Here is a 21,207-nt window from a genome sequence, read left to right as displayed (position 1 = left end):
TTCCAAACCATGGACAGAAGGCACCATCTGTGCATTTCACATTTGGTGTGGGATTTGAGGACAGTCCCTTAGCTCCAAATTTGCATTACTCTTTCAGGAGCCAAAGGTTAAAGATCAGGAATATCAATCAGACAACAAAACCTCTCCCCAATGGGCTGTGATGGAATGGGGGCAGGTCCTTAGAGGACAGGTCATTACTTAAAGGTAGGCAGACTTGATTTGTTTTTGTGTTGCAGACTGGGGTGGGTGAGGGGATAGATGTAAGCACGGGCAAAGACAAGAGAGCCAGCTATATCAAAACAGTATTTTTAAATCCAAAATACATCTCATGAACGGAACTGAATCCCTTTTTTATTTTATTCACCTCTCTTTTGTCCAGACCTGTTTGTCCTGCCAGTTTCAGAAACTCACCTGTACGTGTGATATTTTGCCATAAGTCCTCTCTCTGTGGACGACTCTGACCTCACTCAGAGTTTCAAACAGGTGCTTCAGCCCAACTCACCCCTGCAGGCAAAGTTGCCAATCTGAGCTCGTCCTACTTGCCTGCATTTGGCCCATATAACTCTGAACCTTTCCCATCAAAACACAGAGAAATTCTGGAGGAGCTCAGCCAGCATCACAGTGTCCACAGGAGGTAAAGATGTATTAATGACATCTTGGGGCTGAGCTCTTCTTCAAGGAATAGGCAGAGAACAGGAAGGTGGGAGAATAAAGAGACTGAAGATTTGCCATGGGAGGAGTCCAGACCAACAAAAAGTGTTAATTGGATATGATAAGAGGAGATGTGAGAATTAATTTTGGCTCTGCTTTCAGACATACACTACGGTAACAGGCCATTTCAGCCCATGAACCTCACCGCCCAATTACCCATTTAACCAACAACTCCCGGTACGTTTTGAAAGGTGGAAGGAAACCAGAGCATTCTGAGGAAACCCTTGCAGACACAGGGTCAATGTACAAACTCCTTACAGACAGAGCGGGAGTTGAACCCCTGTCCCGATCACTGGTGTGGTAATAGCGCACTAACTGTGCCACTCAGGCTCTGTACCTGTTGAAATGCCTTTTATCCGTTGTATTGTGACTGCCTCTCCCATTTCCTCTGGCAGCTCGTTCCAGATACCCACCACCTTCTTTGTGAAAAGGTTTTTTCCCTCAGCCCCCTTTTTAAACCTTTTTTCTCTCACCTTAGATCTTTAACTTCTCATTTAAGACTCCCCAATCCTGATTGTCACCATTCAACTTTTCTAAGCCCCTCATGATTTTATAAACCAAAATAAGGTCTCTGCCACCCCAGTGTATAAAGCCCCAGTTGATCCAGTCTCCCACTAAAACTCAAACATTCCATTTCCTTTCCAACAACTTCATGTGTGTGCCCTCACTTCTCACATCCTGCAAACACTGTGTTGGCTAATTGCAAGAGCTTTGGAATTAGTCAGATTTCAGATTTATTGTCAGAGTACATACATGATATCACATGCAACTCTGAGATTCCTGTGGGCGAGGCAGAAATCCCCCTTATTAGCAGTGCAAAATAAAAAGACTCAACGAACACATGTAAACTGAGAAATGCAAACAAATTGATTGTGCAATACAGAGAAAAAAAAGTCAATGAAGTGCAAAAGTAAGAGCCCTTAAATAATCGAGTCTGTTGTTGAGGAGTCTGATGGTGGAGGGGTAGTAACTGTTCCAGAACCTGGTGGTGTGAATCACCGTACCTCTTTCCTGATGGTAGCAGTGAGAACAGAGTGCATGCTGGTTGGTGTGGATCTTTGATGATTGCTGTTGCTCTCCAACTGTCGATGTTCTTGATGTGGGAAGGGGTTCATCCATGCTGTCCTGCGCTGTGTCCACTATCTTTTGAGGGCTTTTCGCATGGGGCATTGGTGTCCCCATACTAGATCATAATGCAGCCGGTCAACACACTTTCCGTCACACCTTTGTAGAAATTTGCCAGGGTTTCCGATGTCATGCCAAACCGCCAGAAACTTCTGAGGAAGTAGAGGTGCTGACGTGCTTTCTTCATGATGCCATTTGTGTTTTGGGACAAGGAAATATCCTCCGAGATAGCAACTCCAAGATAGAGACTACAAGATAGAGAGTTCCAGTCACCATCCCAGTCACCTCACCATTTCCTTGTCTGCCCCATTTCTCTCATATTTCTGGGAAATTTGCCAGTCAGTTACAACCTTTCCAAATTTTGTGTTGGTTGTCTTTGGCTTGGCTTCGCGGACGAAGATTTATGGAGGGGGTAAAAAGTCCACGTCAGCTGCAGGCTCGTTTGTGGCTGACCAGTCCGATACGGGACAGGCAGACACGATTGCAGCGGTTGCAAGGGAAAATTGGTTGGTTGGGGTTGGGTGTTGGGTTTTTCCTCCTTTGCCTTTTGTCAGTGAGGTGGGCTCTGCGGTCTTCTTCAAAGGAGGCTGCTGCCCGCCAAACTGTGAGGCGCCAAGATGCACGGTTTGAGGCGTTATCAGCCCACTGGCGGTGGTCAATGTGGCAGGCACCAAGAGATTTCTTTAGGCAGTCCTTGTACCTTTTCTTTGGTGCACCTCTGTCACGGTGGCCAGTGGAGAGCACGCCATATAATACGATCTTGGGAAGGCGATGGTCCTCCATTCTGGAGACGTGACCCATCCAGCGCAGCTGGATCTTCAGCAGCGTGGACTCGATGCTGTCGACCTCTGCCATCTCGAGTACCTCGACGTTAGGGGTGTGAGCGCTCCAATGGATGTTGAGGATGGAGCGGAGACAACGCTGGTGGAAGCGTTCTAGGAGCCGTAGGTGGTGCCGGAGAGGACCCATGATTCGGAGCCGAACAGGAGTGTGGGTATGACAACGGCTCTGTATACGCTTATCTTTGTGAGGTTTTTCAGTTGGTTGTTTTTCCAGACTCTTTTGTGTAGTCTTCCAAAGGCGCTATTTGCCTTGGCGAGTCTGTTGTCTATCTCATTGTCGATCCTTGCATCTGATGAAATGGTGCAGCCGAGATAGGTAAACTGGTTGACCGTTTTGAGTTTTGTGTGCCCGATGGAGATGTGGGGGGGCTGGTAGTCATGGTGGGGAGCTGGCTGATGGAGGACCTCAGTTTTCTTCAGGCTGACTTCCAGGCCAAACATTTTGGCAGTTTCCGCAAAGCAGGACGTCAAGCGCTGAAGAGCTGGCTCTGAATGGGCAACTAAAGCGGCATCATCTGCAAAGAGTAGTTCACGGACAAGTTTCTCTTGTGTCTTGGTGTGATCTTGCAGGCGCCTCAGATTGAAGAGACTGCCATCCGTGCGGTACCGGATGTAAACAGCGTCTTCATTGTTGGGGTCTTTCATGGCTTGGTTCAGCATCATGCTGAAGAAGATTGAAAAGAGGGTTGGTGCGAGAACACAGCCTTGCTTCACGCCATTGTTAATGGAGAAGGGTTCAGAGAGCTCATTGCTGTATCTGACCCGACCTTGTTGGTTTTCGTGCAGTTGGATAATCATGTTGAGGAACTTTGGGGGACATCTGATGCGCTCTAGTATTTGCCAAAGCCTTTTCCTGCTCACGGTGTCGAAGGCTTTGGTGAGGTCAACAAAGGTGATGTAGAGTCCTTTGTTTTGTTCTCTGCACTTTTCTTGGAGCTGTCTGTTTGCGCGAAAGCTGCACTGTGATTCTGGGAGAATATTCTCGGCGACACTAGGTATTATTCTATTTAGTAGAATCCTAGCGAAGATTTTGCCTGCAATGGAGAGCAACGTGATTCCCCTGTAGTTTGAGCAGTCTGATTTCTCGCCTTTGTTTTTGTACAGGGTGATGATGGTGGCATCACGAAGATCCTGAGGCAGTTTACCTTGGTCCCAACAAAGCTTGAAAAACTCATGCAGTTTGGCATGCAGAGTTTTGCCGCCAGCCTTCCAGACTTCTGGGGGGATTCCATCCATACCTGCTGCTTTGCCACTTTTCAGTTGTTCGATTGCCTTATATGTCTCATCCAGGGTGGGAACCTCATCCAGCTCTAGCCTTAGGGGCTGTTGAGGGAGCTGGAGCAGGGCGGAATCTTGGACTGAGCGGTTGGTACTGAAAAGAGATTGGAAGTGTTCTGACCATCGGTTGAGGATGGAGATCTTGTCGCTGAGGAGGACTTTGCCGTCTGAGCTGCGCAGCGGGCTTTGGACTTGGGGTGAGGGGCCGTACACAGCCTTTAGAGCCTCGTAGAAACCCCTGAAGTCGCCAATGTCCGCGCTGAGCTGTGTTCGTTTGGCGAGGCTAGTCCACCACTCATTTTGGATCTCCCGGAGTTTGCGCTGAAGATGGCTGCATGCGCGACGGAAGGCTTGTTTTTTCTCTGGACAGGACGGCTTTGTAAGGTGAGCCTGGTGGGCAGCTCGCTTCTTTGCCAGCAGCTCCTGGATTTCCTGGCTGTTTTCGTCAAACCAGTCCTTGTTTTTCCTGGAGGAGAAGCCCAGTACCTCTTCAGTGGATTGCAGTATGGTAGTCTTCAACTGATCCCAGAGGGTTTCAGGGGACGGGTCCGTGAGGCGGGTTGCAACGTCGAGCTTTGCTTTGAGGTTTGCCTGGAAGTTTCCTCTCGCTTCGTCTGACTGCAGTTTTCCAACATTGAACCTCTTTCTGGGGGCTTTATTGTTCCTGGGCTTTGGCTTGAAGTGAAGGTTGAGCTTGCAGCGAACCAGCCGGTGGTCAGTGTGGCATTCCGCGCTAGGCATGACCCTGGTGTGGAGCACATCTTGTTTGTCACTTTCTCGCACCAGGATGTAGTCCAGGAGGTGCCAGTGTTTGGATCGGGGATGCATCCAGGTGGTCTTAAGGCTGTCCCTCTGCTGAAAAAGGGTGTTTGTAATGACAAGCCGCTGTTCTGCGCAGAGCTCCAACAGGAGGCGCCCATTGTCGTTGCACTTGCCGACGCCATGCTTGCCCAGGATTCCTGGCCAGGTTTCTGAGTCTTTGCCGACACGAGCGTTGAAGTCGCCCAGGATGACAACCTTGTCGGCTGTAGGGGTACGTTGGATGAGGTTGCGCAGGTCGGTGTAGAACTTGTTCTTTTCTGCTGGTTCCGCCTGGAGGGTTGGAGCATAGACACTGATGAGGGTGATGTGACGCTTGTTTTGAAGTGGGAGTCGCATGGACATGATTCGGTCCGAGAGGCCTGTCGGAAGGTTTTCGAGTTTGGAGGCAATGAAGCTCTTGACCATGAAGCCTACACCAGATAGGCGTCGTTCATCCGAAGGCTTGCCAGACCAGTAGAGTGTGTAGCCCGCGCCACGTTCTTGGAGGCTGCCTACATCTGCCAGGCGGACTTCACTGAGAGCGGCTATGTCGATGTCAAGTCTGAGGAGTTCATGTGCAATGAGGGCAGACCGACGTTCAGGTCGGTGGCTGTCAGTCTTGTCTAGCATGGTTCTGATGTTCCAGCATGCTAGCTTGAGTTTGTGAGCATCTTTTGAGGGGGAGGACGTGGAGGGGGAGGACGTTGAGGGGGAGGACGTGGACCTGTCCTCGGGCCTGCGCAAAGGAGCTTTTAGGTGGAGTGCAGTGCGCGCAGTACTGGCCCCACCCTTTACACCCATGGTTCGTGTGCCGTGGCCAAGCAAGCTGGGACGTGGCAGCGAGGTCCTTGGGTCGTAGGTTTTATATCGGAGTGGCCTTCTCCTATGCAGGTTTCTTACCCGGGCTGGAGGGGTCTGCCTCCCCTCCTAGGTCGGTCCATACTGCCCGGACCGGGGCCGAGGCCGCCGCAGTTCACCCTGTGTTGGTTGTAAAGTGTTTTTAAACACAATTGAATCTGCACCCACCATCTTTCAAGCACATTCCACATTATAACAACTCACTGCATAATTTTTATTTCCTCGAGTCACCTCTAGTTCCTTTGCTTAATGCCTGTGCTAATTGTTCCCAGAATTTCCTGTGCAACTCCTTCCAATCAGATATATACAAATGCTACAACAGCAACAAGTGGAATATTATTCTTTGCTGGCCTTTGTGCAACCTTTGACTGGATGAACATCGTTCTGATGTCCAGCACCACTTATTGCAGCCCCTGTCTCATTATGTGCAATCCTGGCATCTTTCTGAGAAGTTGGAGAAGATTTGACCTGACCCTTCCTTTAAATTTCTCTTTCACCTTAAACCTGTGCCTTCTAGTTCTAGACTTTCTGGCCCGGGGGGGAGGGGGGGGGGGTGGTGGTGGTGAGGGAGGGGGGATTCTATTTGTCCTATCCAAGCTCTGATGATTTTATAAACCTTCACATCCCAGTCTCCTATGCCCAGCTTATCGAATCTCTCCTTATAACTACAGCCCTCCATTCCTGGAAACATCCTGGTGAATCTCTTCAGCTGTCTCTCCATTGCTGCTATATCATTCCTTAGAGTCATGACCAGAGCAACACACAATACTCCAGATGCAACATGACTTCCCAATTTTCACTCATGACGATAACACTGGACAATGAAGATTTTGCTTCTGGAACACTTTTGGAGATATTTTATAGATTTTGGGCTCCTGATCACAAGAATTACTGTGGAACTTTCTTATCACATAGATATAACCTATTTTGTGATTTCCTGTCATATTTTAAATCTATTTTGGTTTTGGTTAATCCAAGCATGCCTGGGCATGCACACGATGCAGGTGTGATGCAAATGTTGTCTTTGGCCTGAGCATGTTTAGTCAGGATAGATGCAAGCAGGCTATAAAAGAAGCTCACACATACAGACGCTGTGCATTACATTGATTATAGATTGAATGCATGCTGATGCACATGTTCTTCAGACAATAGCATAGTAAGTAAGTGTATTTAACAATAGTATTTATTGTCTTCAGAAAGATTCAATACAGCAGAAATGTCTCGTCAATATTGCAACAGCTGTGATACATTGTTATTTGTGATGAGTATATGCTGAATGGTAAATTCAATAAAAATCAATTTAATGTTCTATGTGATAAGGCAAATCTTAAATGATCTTTTGAAAATATTGTTGTCCAGTGTAATCTGATACTAAAGCAACAGTTATGTCTTCTGAGCTGAACTGATTTATTTGGCTCAATTGTCTCCTGCACATTGACATCGAATTATACAGCACAATTACGCCTCTTGTCTACTGTTTATGATCCATCTTAAAGCATCCTATCCCATTTCTCTAAATGCTTCTATTTTTTTTAACAAACAGAATTGTTGAAGTTTTCCTTAAATTATCCATATTAACTGCCTCTGTGGTTGATATTTTCCCTGGGATTTGCATTGTTGATCACTTCCTTAAGCAGTCTAAAATTCTATTCCTACTATATATTAGAGAATCATACAACAGGGTGGCAATGGTTGGAGTAGTGGTGAGTGCAACCCTGTTACAGCGCCAGCAATCAGGACTAGCTGTATGTTAGGAGTTGGTACCTTCACCCCATGTCTGCATGGGTTTTCCTGGAGGGCTCCAGTTTCCTACCATCGTTCAAAATTTACTGGGGCTTGTAGGTTGATTCGATGGCATGGACTCATGGGCCAAAATGGCCTGTTACTGTGCTGCATGTCTAACTTTAATTTAAAATTTAATAGGATCCCCTTTCATTTCATAGCTGTTGTACAAGACATTGGTGAGGTCAAGTTTGGAGTATTGTACGCAGTTGCTAAACTGCAGGAAGTATATCATAAGATTGAAAGAGGGCAGAGAGGATTTACTAGGATGTTACCTGGTGTTCAGGAGTTGAGTTACAGGGAAAGACTAAACAGGTTAGGGCTCTATTCCTTGGAGCGTAGAAGAATGAGGGGAGATTTGATAGAGATTTACAAAATTATGAGAGGTATAAACGGAGTAAATTTGAGTAGGCTCTTTCCACTTAGATTATGAGAGATAAATACAAGAGAACATGGCTTTTGGGTGAAAGGGGGAAGGTTTAGGGTGGAACTCCTTCACTCAGAGTGTGGAACAAGTTGTCATTTGATGTGGTAAATGCGGGCTCACTCTTAAGTTTTAAAAATAAACTGGATAGATAAATGGATGGGAGAGGTCTGGAGGGTTATGGAATGAGTGCAGGTCAGTGGGACTAGCAGTATGATGTTTTTGGCACAGACTAGAAGGGCTGAATGGCCTGTTTTCTGTGCTGTAGTGATCTATGGTTCTCACTGAGTTAGACAATGTATCTTCCACCTTAAAAGAACATTCAAAGCTGGACTGGGAAACTGCTGATAACAAAGGCAAGTTACATATCCAAGCCTTGATTAACTTCAGATATAGCACAAAGAATGCTCATCAAAACAAACTGAGCATTTACACCAGCCTTGAACACATGCTGACATAAAAAAAACAATTACACTTATTGTGACTAAGTTATGTACATTTAGACCCAAACAACTTCAGCTGCTTCACAAATGACCTTATCCCATGTTAAGATCTGAAAAGAAATTTTCACTGATAAATTCATAACGTTTAATTCAATTCAAACCTCTTAGTGCAGTGTTTATCATCTACCAACCGGGGTTGGTGAAGGCCAGAGATCATGTGACAGCATCTTGATTCAACAAAAATGGAATAATGAGTTGGAGGTGCTAAGCAACTTTTAGTGCTAGGGATGGTGAAAAAATAGGTGCATGGTTCGAAACCAGGAGAGATGCAACTTGGAAGGAAATCTGCTGCCCTTGTCCTTTTGAGTTGTGGAGACCACGGGTTATAATGTGCTGCTGAAGAAACCTTTTGGAGAGATGGTGCACCATGAACTCACTGGGTACCAGTGATGGTTTTGAGGGTGGGGTTCGGTCTGTCAATTGAGCAGACATTCTGTCCTGGATGACATCAGACCCCTTGAGCATCACTGGGACTGTACTCATTCAGGCAAGCAATGAGAATTCCACAACTCCTCACTCGCTCCTTGTCTCGAAAGAAGAGCAATCACTTTGTTCTGCACAAGTGCAGGTAGTAAACGTTGTCAGCAGAGCTAATCAAACCATCCACCTCTAGCATTAATGTCTTATGATTGCGAGTCACACATCATCAATGCCATTGACCAGAAACCTATTGCTCATGTAAATACTGTGGCGACAGAGCGAGGCCAGAGAATGGACAACCAGCTGTGCGACTTATCTTTACACTTCCTCAGACTTTCCAAAGGCTAAATGTACTATAATGGCCTTCATTGCCAGAGGGATTACATTTATCAGCAGCGAGCTTCTGCTGCAACTTTGCCAGGTAGTGGTGAGGCCACAACTGGAGTACTGCGTGCTGCTCTGGTCTCCTTCATTAACTGTACCGGCTTTGGAGGCGGTGCATAGGAGGTTCACCAGCTTGATTCCAGAGATGAGGGGTTTTGCCTATGAGGAGCTATCAAATTGTCTTGGACTGTACTTGCTGGAATTTAGAAGAATGAGAGGGGATCTTACAGAAATGTATAAAATTATGAAAGGCATAGAAAAGAGGTAGGCAGGTTGCTTCCATTGGTGGGGGAAAGTCGATCTCGGGTACATTGCCTCAAGTTTCAGGGTAGTAGATTTAGGACAGAGATGAGGAGGAACTGCTTTTCCCAGAGGGCGGTGAATCTCTGGAATTTGATGCCTATTGAAGCAGTGGAGGCGACCTCAGTAAATATATTTAAGACAAGGTTGGATAGATTTTTACATAGTGAGGGGATTAAGGGAGACGGGGTAAAGACAGGGAGGTGGAGTTGAGCCTATCTGGTGTGTGTTTTCAAACTGTGGGCGGCACGGTTAGCGCAATGCTGTTAAAGCACCAGTGACTGGGGTTTGAATCCGGTGTGGTCTGCAAAGAGTTTGGATGTTCACCACGTGTCTGCGTGGGATTCCTTTGGGTGCTCCAGTTTTTTCCCACCCTTCAAAACATACCAGGGGTTGTAGGTTCATTGGGCAACAGAAGATCGTGGGCTGGAAGGGTCTGTAACCATGTTCTAGGACTAAATTTAAAAAATAATTTGAACACTGGAACTCCTCATTGAACAGTGCATCTTCTTCAGGACAGCTAGAATGGTTCCGGCTAGCTCATTGTTATCTTCTTGTGAACAATTAGAAGTGGGTATTGAGCATCGATCTTGTCTGTAACACCCACAACCCATGAGCAAGCAAAATAAAACTAGTGTCGGCACTCTTTCGCCTGACCAATAGTGTTCCTGGCTTCTGGTCGCGAATCCGAGGCTGGAAATCTCAGGTTTAAAATGTATCAGATGCTCTGACCCTTTTGCACTTTTAATTCTGGCCCACAAAGCTTGAGGCATTCATCAGGTAAGTCTGTCGAGCTACTGATCAGCCCATCTCCCGGGAGAATTTCCATCATTGCCAGAGCAGGAATTATCCACATGAATCATGGTGTCCTCATCACAATGGGTGTGAATATTTATTGGTCACCTGAGACGAGGTGATGAATTGCTAAATGGACAAACTCATTCCCTTAATGGGCCTTGATAGGTATGACAGAGCCCATCGTATCAGTGTGGGGAATAGATTGCAGGTTGTAATATTCTCAAGACTCTATGGTGAGACAGCAAGAGAGTGAAAAGAAATAACAAATGGGGGAGATAGAGGGAGAGGGATGGTAAACAGAATTAAAAACAAGGCAACTGTGATTTTTTAAAAAGTGCATTTAAATACAAGCCTCATAACATTTAATCATCCTATAAAGTATTACATTTTTGACTGCAGTGCGAGTGTAGAAAATGTAATAACCCACTGATGAAGAACAAGCTGCCACAAACATATATATAAAAGTACCCTCGAATGTAGCTGGAGCAACCAATGTTGGCTGGGACACTGGGGTGACCTCCCTTGCCTTGCTTCAGAATTGTGCCTTGGGATCTTTTGTGCCCATTTGAGAACACAGATGACAATTCAAGTTAACGTCTCTCCCGGGAAAGCTGCTAATACATTTTCCTCCCACCCCTATCACACCACCGCTCGCCACCCTTTCCTTCGGGCAGAGGATACATGAGCTTCTGAGAACAAACCTCCAGGGTCAAGTGGCATTTTTTTTCCTGTCATTATCAGGCTCTTGAATGGGCCTCCCATTGGTAGAAGATGATGCAGCACCATTGTTTAACTGTAGTTTTGTTTACATCCTGCATTTTGTCTTTGTAACGCTGTAACCTGCAGTTGTTTTGACACTATCATGTAGCACCCTGCACTTTGTCTTATTATTGCAATACACGTGTACTTCATTCTAGGTTGACTTGTGTGGATAGAGTGCAAAATAATGGTTTTAAACTGTTACCTTGGTTCAACTTGAAAGATATACCATTGAGAGGACAACACTCCCTCTATATTGTGTTGGCACGTTGGCCTCCGTCATGACTCAAGTGAGTAACTATGCAATTCGTGAAAGTATATAGCTTGTCCCAAACTTAACACAAGAGCTTACAAATCAGAAATTAATGAAACACCAGGAAAACCGCATCACTCAGCATGCATCACTTTTATCTCAGGTATGTGCAGTGAGGGGTACGAAGCCAAATGAATTATCACTCAGTTTGGACCATATTTGTCCCATGAGTAGGCATGGCTGTGTTCCAAGGAAGCTAACTTGCGAGGAAACAAAAAATCATGCCCGGTGATAACCTTGTCCACAAGTGCTCATCTAATACATGATAGGAAGGAACACATTTCACAACAGTCTTTAAACAAGCTAAAAAAGTTGCAGTTCTGTGGCATAGCTGCCCCTGCACCCATGTAAGCACAAAATGTGTTGTTTATAAAACTCATGTGCACCAGAATAATCATATCGGAGCCTATGGTTGAATTACAGCCACCAGCTTCTCTAAATCAATTGCAAAATGCTAATGGTGGAAAAACAATCCATTATACCAACAATAACAGCATCCACAGTAACCCCTTGCGATATACTGTGGTGCTCCAATCAACAACGCGAACAAAACAGAAAGATATTACGTAGCAGGATATAAAAATAAAACAAAGAGTGTATTCTTAAAAGCAATGTCTGAAAAGTGACCTCAGCAAGATAGAGAATAATGAAGAATCTGGAACATCAAAGCTAAAATCATGCCTTGATTTCAAATGGTTGATGGCAAAGTTTGGATCTTTTTAAGGATTCCCTTCATACATGATATGATTAGGTAGACTCCCAGATCTAGGATCGAGGATGAGCCAAATGGTTTCCTTCATCCATTTCAATCCCATGGTTGCCAAAGTTCAGTAATCAGAATCAAAATCTATTACCGCAAACATGTGTCGATGAATTTTGTAGTTTTGCGGAAGCAGTAACAGGTGGAAAAATTGGGATAAATTACATTTTGGGTAGCACGGTGAGTTCAACACTGCTACTGTGCCAGCAATGCAGGTTCGAATCTAGCGCTGTCTGTAAGGAGTTTGTACGTTCTCCCTGTGTCTGTGTGGGTTTCCTCCGGGCACTCTGGTTTCAAAATCTATGGAGGTTGTAGATCGATTGGATGTAATTGTGCGACATGGGCTCATGGGTTGGAAGGGCCTGCTACTGTGCTGTATGTCAAAATTTAAAAAATTTAAAACAATTTAAAAGTTACAATATTTTAAATAAAAATTAGTGCAAAAGAAGAGGTGAGAAGGTGTCTGTGGTTCATTGTCCATTCAGAAATCTGATGGCAAAGGGGAAGAAGCTGCTTTTTAATCTGAGGTGTTCATTTTCAGGCTCCTGTACCCCCTTCCTGACGGTAGCAGTGAGAAGTGGGGATAGCCTGGGGAGTGAGGTTGCTTTCTTGAGACATTACCTATTGTAGATGTCTTGGATGTAATGCCCATGATGGCACTGGCTGAGTTCACAACTCTGTAACCTTTTCTTATCTTGTACATTGGCACCTCCGTACCAGAGAATGATGCAACCAGTTAGAATGCTCTCCATGGTACATCTGCAGAAAGTTGCAAGAGTCCAAACCTCCTCAAACTCCTAACGAGGTACTGGCGAGCCTTCATCATGATTGCATCGACATGAAGGCCCCCAGGATAGATGTTCAGAGACCTTGACACCCAGGAACTTGAAATTCTTTTCCCTTTCCATTGCTGACCCCTCGATGAAGACTGGTTCATGGTTTCCCCTTCCTGAAGACCCAATCAGTTCCTTTGTTTGCTAACTTTGAGTGCAAGATTAATGCTGAGACAGCACTCCACTAGGAGATCCATCTCCCTCCTGACACTTCCTCATTGCCATCTGTTATTCTGCCGATCAGCAGAATTGTGCCTGGCCACAGAGTCATGGTCACAGTCACAATCATCACCAATCATTTACACCTGCCATTCAATTCCAAATTACCAACACAACTCTGCATCAGTATAAAATCTCAACAACATGGCCTCAAAACAGCTTTACAGGTAATGCTTCTAAATTTATTAATCATTCGCTAATGCCAACTTCTTCTGTTCATGTTTAAATATTGATTACCCAAAGAAGATGCCTCTCTGCAGCCATTTCAAATATTGTACACTTTTTTATTGTTGAATTACTTTGCAAAAATCCAGAAGAGCAATGTAACCTGTTACCTACTGTAAGGTAAAACATCATGAGATGGGAATGTGTAAGGAGTTACCCTGTGCAGGGCTGTAACAAGATGTGAATGCATCCTTGTACTTACAAGATAAGAGAGACATTGATGGATTGAGAGGCAGGAAGCTAGCAGGGAAAGGATAGCAACAGTTTTAGTCATTGGACAAGTAATGATATGATGATGTTCTAAGCACGTATCCAAGGGTATAAAAAATCACCATTTTGCTGATAACGGCAGAATGCATTCTCCAACTAACATTGTTAGTTGCAAGTGTTACAATCCGGTAATAAAGAACAAAGAACCCTGATTTCGATTCAGTCTGGTGTTTGTCTCACTCATTCATGAACAAAGCAGACCTAACACTACCCAAACAGAAAGTTGTTGGAGCAATTACAGTAAAAAACACACCAAAATGCTGGAGGAACTCAGCTGGTCTTTTCAGCATCCATAGGAGACCACACACAATTGCAGATCTACTCAGGAGTAAAATGAAAACCCAATCTAAACTCCACAGGACCATAACCGATCTGAACTCAACCTGAGTGAATCTGCAGACGCTGTGATTGTAGCACAAACCCAAACGTTCCGGAGCATTCACAGGAGGCCTTGCTCAAGGAGCTCTCTCTCACCTTGAAGAAGCGCCCTGGCCCGAAAAGTCAGTTACGCACCTTTACTTCCTATTGACGCTGCGAGACCTGCTGAGTTCCTCCAGCAGTTCTGTGTTTTTACTGGACTCAAGCTTGGCAAACAACATGTATAATTTTTTGGTGTCGTTGCCTTTTTAATTTAATTATTTTGTGTGTCTTTATTTTGTAGTTGTCTTTTTAAACAAAGTACTTGTTCAGCTGCAACAGGCAAGAATTTTGGTGCAGATGTGCATTGTTCAATGTATATGACAATAAACTCACTCCCATTATCAGCATTTCGACTTCCAACCTGACCCACCACCAGTGTAGATGCAAAACAATTTCCAACACATCTTCATCGACTCGCTATACCCCCATGACTGTGTGGCACAACTCTTTTTTCAATATTTTTTAAAATGAAATTCCACATCAAAAAATTGAGAGTACATGAGAATACATAAGTTAAAAAATAGTACTTTACACTTAGATCATATCATTTCATCCAAGATACCCCATATTCTCAGTCAAACAAATTATATTATTTTATTATGAAAAGAAAATCTAAGCCCACTAACAAAATAAAACAACGCAGTTTTGCAAAGAGAGGAAAAAAGAATTCCTTATCAAAGTGATAAATTACTTTACAAGCCAACACTTCTGCATTCATATCAAATGAGAGATTCTGAAAATAAAATGGTTCCTTTCAATGTTTGAAAATTTAAATCAGAAATTGAACTTCTAATCTTCTCTAAATTTAAACATGACGCGACGTTACATAGCCATTGAGTATGAGTAGGCACAACTCAAATGCCATCTACAAATTTGTCAATGACAACTGGTCATCAGCAGAATCAGAGACGGTAATGAGAAAATGTACAAGAGAGAGAGAGAATTGAGCCAGTTGAATGTCAGCAAAACCAAGGGGCTGATTGGATTTCATGAGGAGAAATCAGGGGAACACAATCTCGTCCTTTTTGAGTGGTTCAGCAGTACAACGTGTTAAGAATGTCAAGTTCCTGGGTGTCAACATCTCTGAAGATCTATCCTGGGGTCTCCATGTTGTTGCAATCACAAAGAAGCCTCGCCAGCGGATATACTTCGTGAAGAGTTTGAGGAGATTTGGCACGCCACAAAAGACTCCTGCAAATTTCTAAAGGTAAAGTTAAAAGTTCCATTGTCAGGAGAACATTAAGACTGGTTGCGTCACTGTCTGTCATGGAGGTGCCAATGCACAGGAGAGGAAAAGACTACAGAGTTATGAACTCGGCCAGCACCATCACAGGCATCAGTCTTCACTCCATCGAGAACATCTACAAAAGTCGGTGTCTTAAGAAAGCAGCCTCTATCCTCCACAAACCTCATCAACCAGGCCATGCTCTCTTCACACTGAGCAATGAACCACAGACAACTACCTAACTTTCTCTTTTTTTTTTTTTGCACTAATTTATTTAGTTTTAAATGCAATTTTACATCAATATTTTCACTGTAAAAAAAAACTATGTTCACGACAATAAATTCTGAGTCTGTAACACCAAATATTGATAAGGAGCAGAGGACTGATGCAGTGACATGAAGTAATCCTCCTGCGTAAGATAAAATAGAGTTGTGTCTGCACAGTATGATTTGAGTAGCATCCGACCCAACTCGACCCTGATACAAGCAGTTAGCAATGGTTGCGCTCAGATCAGATGACGAGATTCTGGAATCAGTGCCAAATAGTATCTCAAGTAACACATGAGATAAGAACAATAGAATTGCAGACTGATGCAGGTCAAAAGAGAAGATATTTGGCACATCACTTCTGTGCCAGGGCTCTGATGGAGCTAGTAAACTAATCTTGCTTCCTTCACCTGGCAAAATGTTCATCAAACGTTTGTTCAATTTTGTTTTAAAAGTTTTTAAAAAAATCTTTAGAATACAGCACAGTAACAGGCCATTCAGCCCAAGAGCCGAGCTGCCCAATTACACCCAATTGACTGATATCCCCGGTATATTTTGAATGGTGGGAGGAAACTGGAGCACCCAGAGGAAACCCACTCAGACATCCTTGCCGGATTCGAACCCCGGTCACTAGCGCTGTAATAGCACTGTGCTAACCGCTACGCTAACTGCGATGCCCACTGGTTACTGCCATGTCTTGTCTGCCAATGGATTCCACTGATGACATCCATTTCATGCCCCCTTGCCCTAATTACATACAACCCTGTTGAGATTGCAATTGACTGGACAGATTGGGTGTTCCAATCTCAGGAAGGATCTGCTTGCAGTAGAGAGAGTGAAATGAAGGTTCCTCTGGTTGATTCCTGGGATAGTACCTATAAAGCCAAAATAAGCAGACTGAGAACTATGCCCGCTTGAGTTTATCAGAATGAAAGGTGATCTAATTGAAATGCAAAGAGTTACTACAGTGCTCGACAGCTAGAGTATCTAAATCCGGGGTGACAGATCTAAAATAATTACCCAAAAGGACGGTGAATCTTTGAAATTCAACAGGGCTGAAGAAACTAACTTCCTGAGTATGGTCAAGACAGAGACTGATCACTTTTAGTAATTAATAGATATGGCATTCACTCAGGAAAGTAGCACTGAGCTAAAAGATATCATGAAGAGGAGGGAAAGACTGAATTGATTTCCTCTGCTCCATGTGTAATTTCATTTTCCTCATGTCATCCCTGGTTCAATTGTCAATTACATTAAAACCGTCTCCTTGGCTACTGATCCTTCCACCTGAATGCCATTTTTTACATTTGATCTGAGAAGGCAGATTTACATTTACCCAAGATCTTTCAACCCTGGTACAGTTCTAGTTAACCTCTGCAGCCTTTTGAAGCCATTGAAATCCAGCCACAAGCCTAATTCCCAAATTTGGCTCGAGTACGTGACCAAGTGTTGAATTGGTAACAAGGGAATAGGTTAAATTTACCATGAAAGAATGAGGTTCTCAGTTCACAGTTATATCCTTGCTGAAAGGGTTAAGGCATTCTTCTGAAGAAGAGAGTGCCCAGCAGACTTGGAAAAATGCCTGCACTTGGCAGGCCTGCTTTTGGAAAAGACACGCTATTCTATTTTAATACACTGGAGAAATTCAGCAGGTCATGCAGCATTCTTTATGACAAAGATACATCACCAATATTCTGGATCTGAGCAGAAAGCAGGCAGTGGCACGAATAAAATGAGAGGGCCAGGAGGAGCACAGGCCCACAGGCAAGAGGCCACAGGTGAAAATGGGTGGAAGGACAGAAGAGATGGTAAGTGATGGGAGGGTGGATAGCTCTCTGAATGGAGAGGGATTTTTATTTTACATTTATTAAATGAAATTCAGATGTACAGTATGGTCAAAAGCCCTTCTGGCCCACAAGCCTGAGCCACTTACGACTTGAATGGTGGGATGAAGCCAGAGTATCTGGAGGAAACCCAAGCAAACCTACTCAGACACAGGGAATGTTCAAGCTTCTTGCATACATTGCCAGATACAAACCTGGGTCACTGGCACTGTAATAGCATTGCACTAACCGCCACACTCACTGTGACACCCTTGGGGATGTAGAGCAGGAGGAAAGGAGACGAGGGTTAGGGCTGGAGAGAGGGGGAGACAGGGGAGGGCTGAAGGGAAATTGGAGAGGTCAATGTTAATGCCATCCAGTTGGAGAGTGCCCAGATGGAATACAAGATGTTGTTTCTCTAATTTGCTGGTGGCCTGGCTTTGGCAGACATATGAGGACAGACATATCAGTGTGGGGAATTGAAATGATGGCCGCTGGGAGAGCCTCGTAATTGCAGAGGACAGAGCTATGATGCTCAACAAAATGACCTCCCAATCTGTGTCCAGTCGCTCCAACATAAAGAAGACCATGAAGAGATCATGGGATGCAGTAGATGATCCCTGAGGATTCACAAGAGAAACGTTGCTTCACTTGGAAGCACTGTTTGGGGCCCCCAATGGTGGTGAGGGAGGTGACGTGGGCGCAAGTGTAGCAATGTCTGCGGTCACAGGCGTGGATACCAAGGGGATGGGTCAGAAGGGATGAGTGGGTGACGGAGTCATGGAGGGAGAAACCCCTGTGGAAAGCAGAGGGGAAGATGAGTCCAGTGGTGGGATCACCATCTTCCCCTCTCCTCCTCTCTCTTTCCCCTATGCTCGTAAATCAGGATTCCTTCTGCCTACTCAGATCAAATGTAAAAATAAACCTCTTCGGAAGCAATGGAGCATTTTTTTTTTCCAGTGTCACTGAAAGAAATTTGCCAGTACATTTTCACAGATGTTTGAGTGACTTTGCTGTGTACATTTGCACATCTCCCATCAAAATTCAGTAAAGTTTTTTAGACTGCAATTTCGGGAAAAATTGCTGAAAAAATTAACATAATTACTGCACGTGTGGTCGTTCACACTGGACACCTTTTTAGTCTACAAGTACAACAGTCCTGGTCATTGGCTGTGCAGTGGAATGGATGACCGACAACTAATTTTTCTGGTACGATTTACACTGCAGGCTTCTGCCGAAAACTTGTAGGGGTCCTGCAGGATAAATCGCAGGGCAGGAATTGACTCAAAATTCCCGCACATTCCTTTATAGACTGCCCATGTAGCGGCAAAATTCCTTGATTGTGCCATTACATGCCTGCAGTCTAAAAAACCATAATTCTGAAGCACGTGAGGTGCTTTGTAGGGATGTGAAATCAGCCACATAAATGCATTTCCGTTTCCCTTCTGATAAGACGAGCAGTAATGGAAAGCTTTACTATTGGTAGTCAGCAGTCTGGGACCCTTTACTGTATTAAAGGCACCATATTAATTCAGACTGTAGTTAGATCCATGCTCAGACATTTAGCTGGGCAGATCAGAATGAAGAGTAATCCATGCCCACTCTAAAACACGAAAGTCTGCAGACAACCAATACCCACTATATTTCCACTAATAGTGTGACCATGAATCCCCACCATTGAGAACATCGACAGGGAACGCTGCCGTCGGAGAGCAGCAGCAATCATCAAGGACCCACACCACCTAGCACATGCTCTGTTCTCACTGCTACCATCAGGAAAGAGGTATAGGTGCCACAAGATTCGCATCAGCAGGTTCAGGAACAGCTGCTCCCCCTCCACCATCAGACTCCTTAACAACAAACTCAATCAGGGATTCATTTAAGGACTCTGACTTGATTTTCTTTCATTCTCTCTATATTGCACATTCAGTTTGCTTCCATTTGTTATCTGTTTACAGTTCTTTTATTTGTTTTCATGTTTACGCTGTGTACAGTTTATTTATTGCACTACCAATTAGTGGTAATCCTGCCACGCCCGCAGGTTAAAGGAATCTCAGGGTTGTATGTGATGTCATGTGTGTACTCTGACAGTAAATCTGAAATCTCATACCCTGGTTGAAGTAAAAACACAATGCTGGAGAAACTCAGCAGGTCAAACAGATACATAACCAACAATTTGGTCTGAGCCCTTCATCAAGTTATGAGCAAATTGTAGGCAGGCAAGCTCATATCTTGGTGAAATTTGAAGGGCTCAAGCCCAAAGTGTTGGTTATGTATCTGTTTGAGTTTCTCCAGCATTGTGTTTTTAAATCCTTACCCAGCTACCTGGAGCTGTTCGACCGTGTTATCACTCAGATTCCAATTTGAGCAGCTTCACCACAAGAAAGAACAAAGAAAATTAAATAATATAACAAGTGTTCTAAATAAACCTTGACACGCTCCCACTTCCACTCAGATCTGGCCCGCCCCTGAGCATTTATCTTGAAGGATATAATGCTGGGTTGTGTGGATAGAGTGTACAGCTTTCAATCCACCCAGTAAATATTTGATGAGGCAGTTCACCTTCCATCACTGACATTAGATCAGCTGCATGACGACTGTGCTCAGGTTGACCCTTTGCTCTTGTGCTCAGGAGCAAAAGATTGGTGTTGTAAAAGGCATTGGGAGGAAAGTACTATCTGTCCAGTGCATGATTCCTGCCTTTAGAATTATAGCCTTTAGTAAAACGCACAGAAGTCTGCAGATGCTGTGAATGTAGTAAAAACACACTGAAATGGTAGAGGAACTCAGCTGGTGTCAGCATCCAGAAAGAAAAAAAAAACAAGGATATCTTGCCGACATTTCAGGCCTGCGCCCTTCTTCAAGGAATAAACAGAATGAGTCAGAAGCAGGAAATCTCAGAATTCAGACAATTCTGGATGGGTGAGGAATCCAGACCAACAAAAGGTGTTAATTGGATATGATAAAGGCAGAGATAGAACGCTCAGTGTCTGCTTTCACTCACCAGATGCAAGGAAATAAGGGAGCGATTCAGCCTGGCTTGACTTATCCATCCGTCAGTGTTGGATTAGCTGTAAACAACTCCTTACGTTTTGTCCTCATTGAGGACCATTCTGTATAAGAATCAATGCTGGGAAATACACTGCAGTCTTGCCAAAATCTCACTGATTTAAGAACCACAGAGCTCCTCTATTATTCTCCGATATTATCTTACAAAATGAAAGGTTATTATGCCCATTGAATGCTCTCAGTGTATTCTCGTCAATCCTATTAAGAAAATAAGAAATTGGAGCAGGGGTCGGCCATCCGACCCGTCGAGCCCGCTCCACCATTCAATGTGATCATGGCTGACCTGATGACAGGCTCATCTCCACCTACCTGCCTTTTCCCCATATCTCATAATTCCCCTAAGATGTAAAAATCTATCCGACCTTGACTTAAATATATTCACTGAGGTAGCCTTCACTGTTTCAATGAGCAGCAAATTCCATAGATTCACCACCCTCTGAGAAAAGCAGTTCTTCCTCACCTCCGTCCTAAATCTACTATTCTGAATCCTGAGCCTATGTCTCCTTATTCTAGTCTACCCCACCAATGGGAACAACTTACCTTTGTCTAATGTAGCCTCTCTCATATCCACATCAACATCCTCTCATGCTCCTAGACAACGTTAAGATGAACACAAAGATAATATCAGATTTACTGTTTCACATAGGAAGTTGGAGAAACATCAAATTAACATTTAGCAGGTTCAGTCACATAATGATGCTGACACATTGCACGTTCAACTGACCTAAAAATGTTTTGCTGCTGGTTTTCATTTGTACTCAGCATCTGATGCCTCTTGTGACATTGTTCAACAATAGTT

General features: G+C 44.2%; 1 protein-coding gene across 1 annotated transcript in view; it reads right to left on the bottom strand.

Annotated features, from left to right (window-relative positions):
• LOC138736267 (ras-GEF domain-containing family member 1A-like) overlaps positions 1-21,207 on the bottom strand; it is a 181,049-nt gene that overhangs the window by 90,801 nt on the left and 69,041 nt on the right. The gene's annotated exons all lie outside the window — the stretch shown is intronic.

This window comes from Narcine bancroftii, chromosome 6 (assembly GCF_036971445.1).
Source record: "Narcine bancroftii isolate sNarBan1 chromosome 6, sNarBan1.hap1, whole genome shotgun sequence".
Lineage (NCBI taxonomy): Eukaryota > Metazoa > Chordata > Chondrichthyes > Torpediniformes > Narcinidae > Narcine > Narcine bancroftii.
This window is presented reverse-complemented; position numbering and strand designations above follow the sequence as displayed.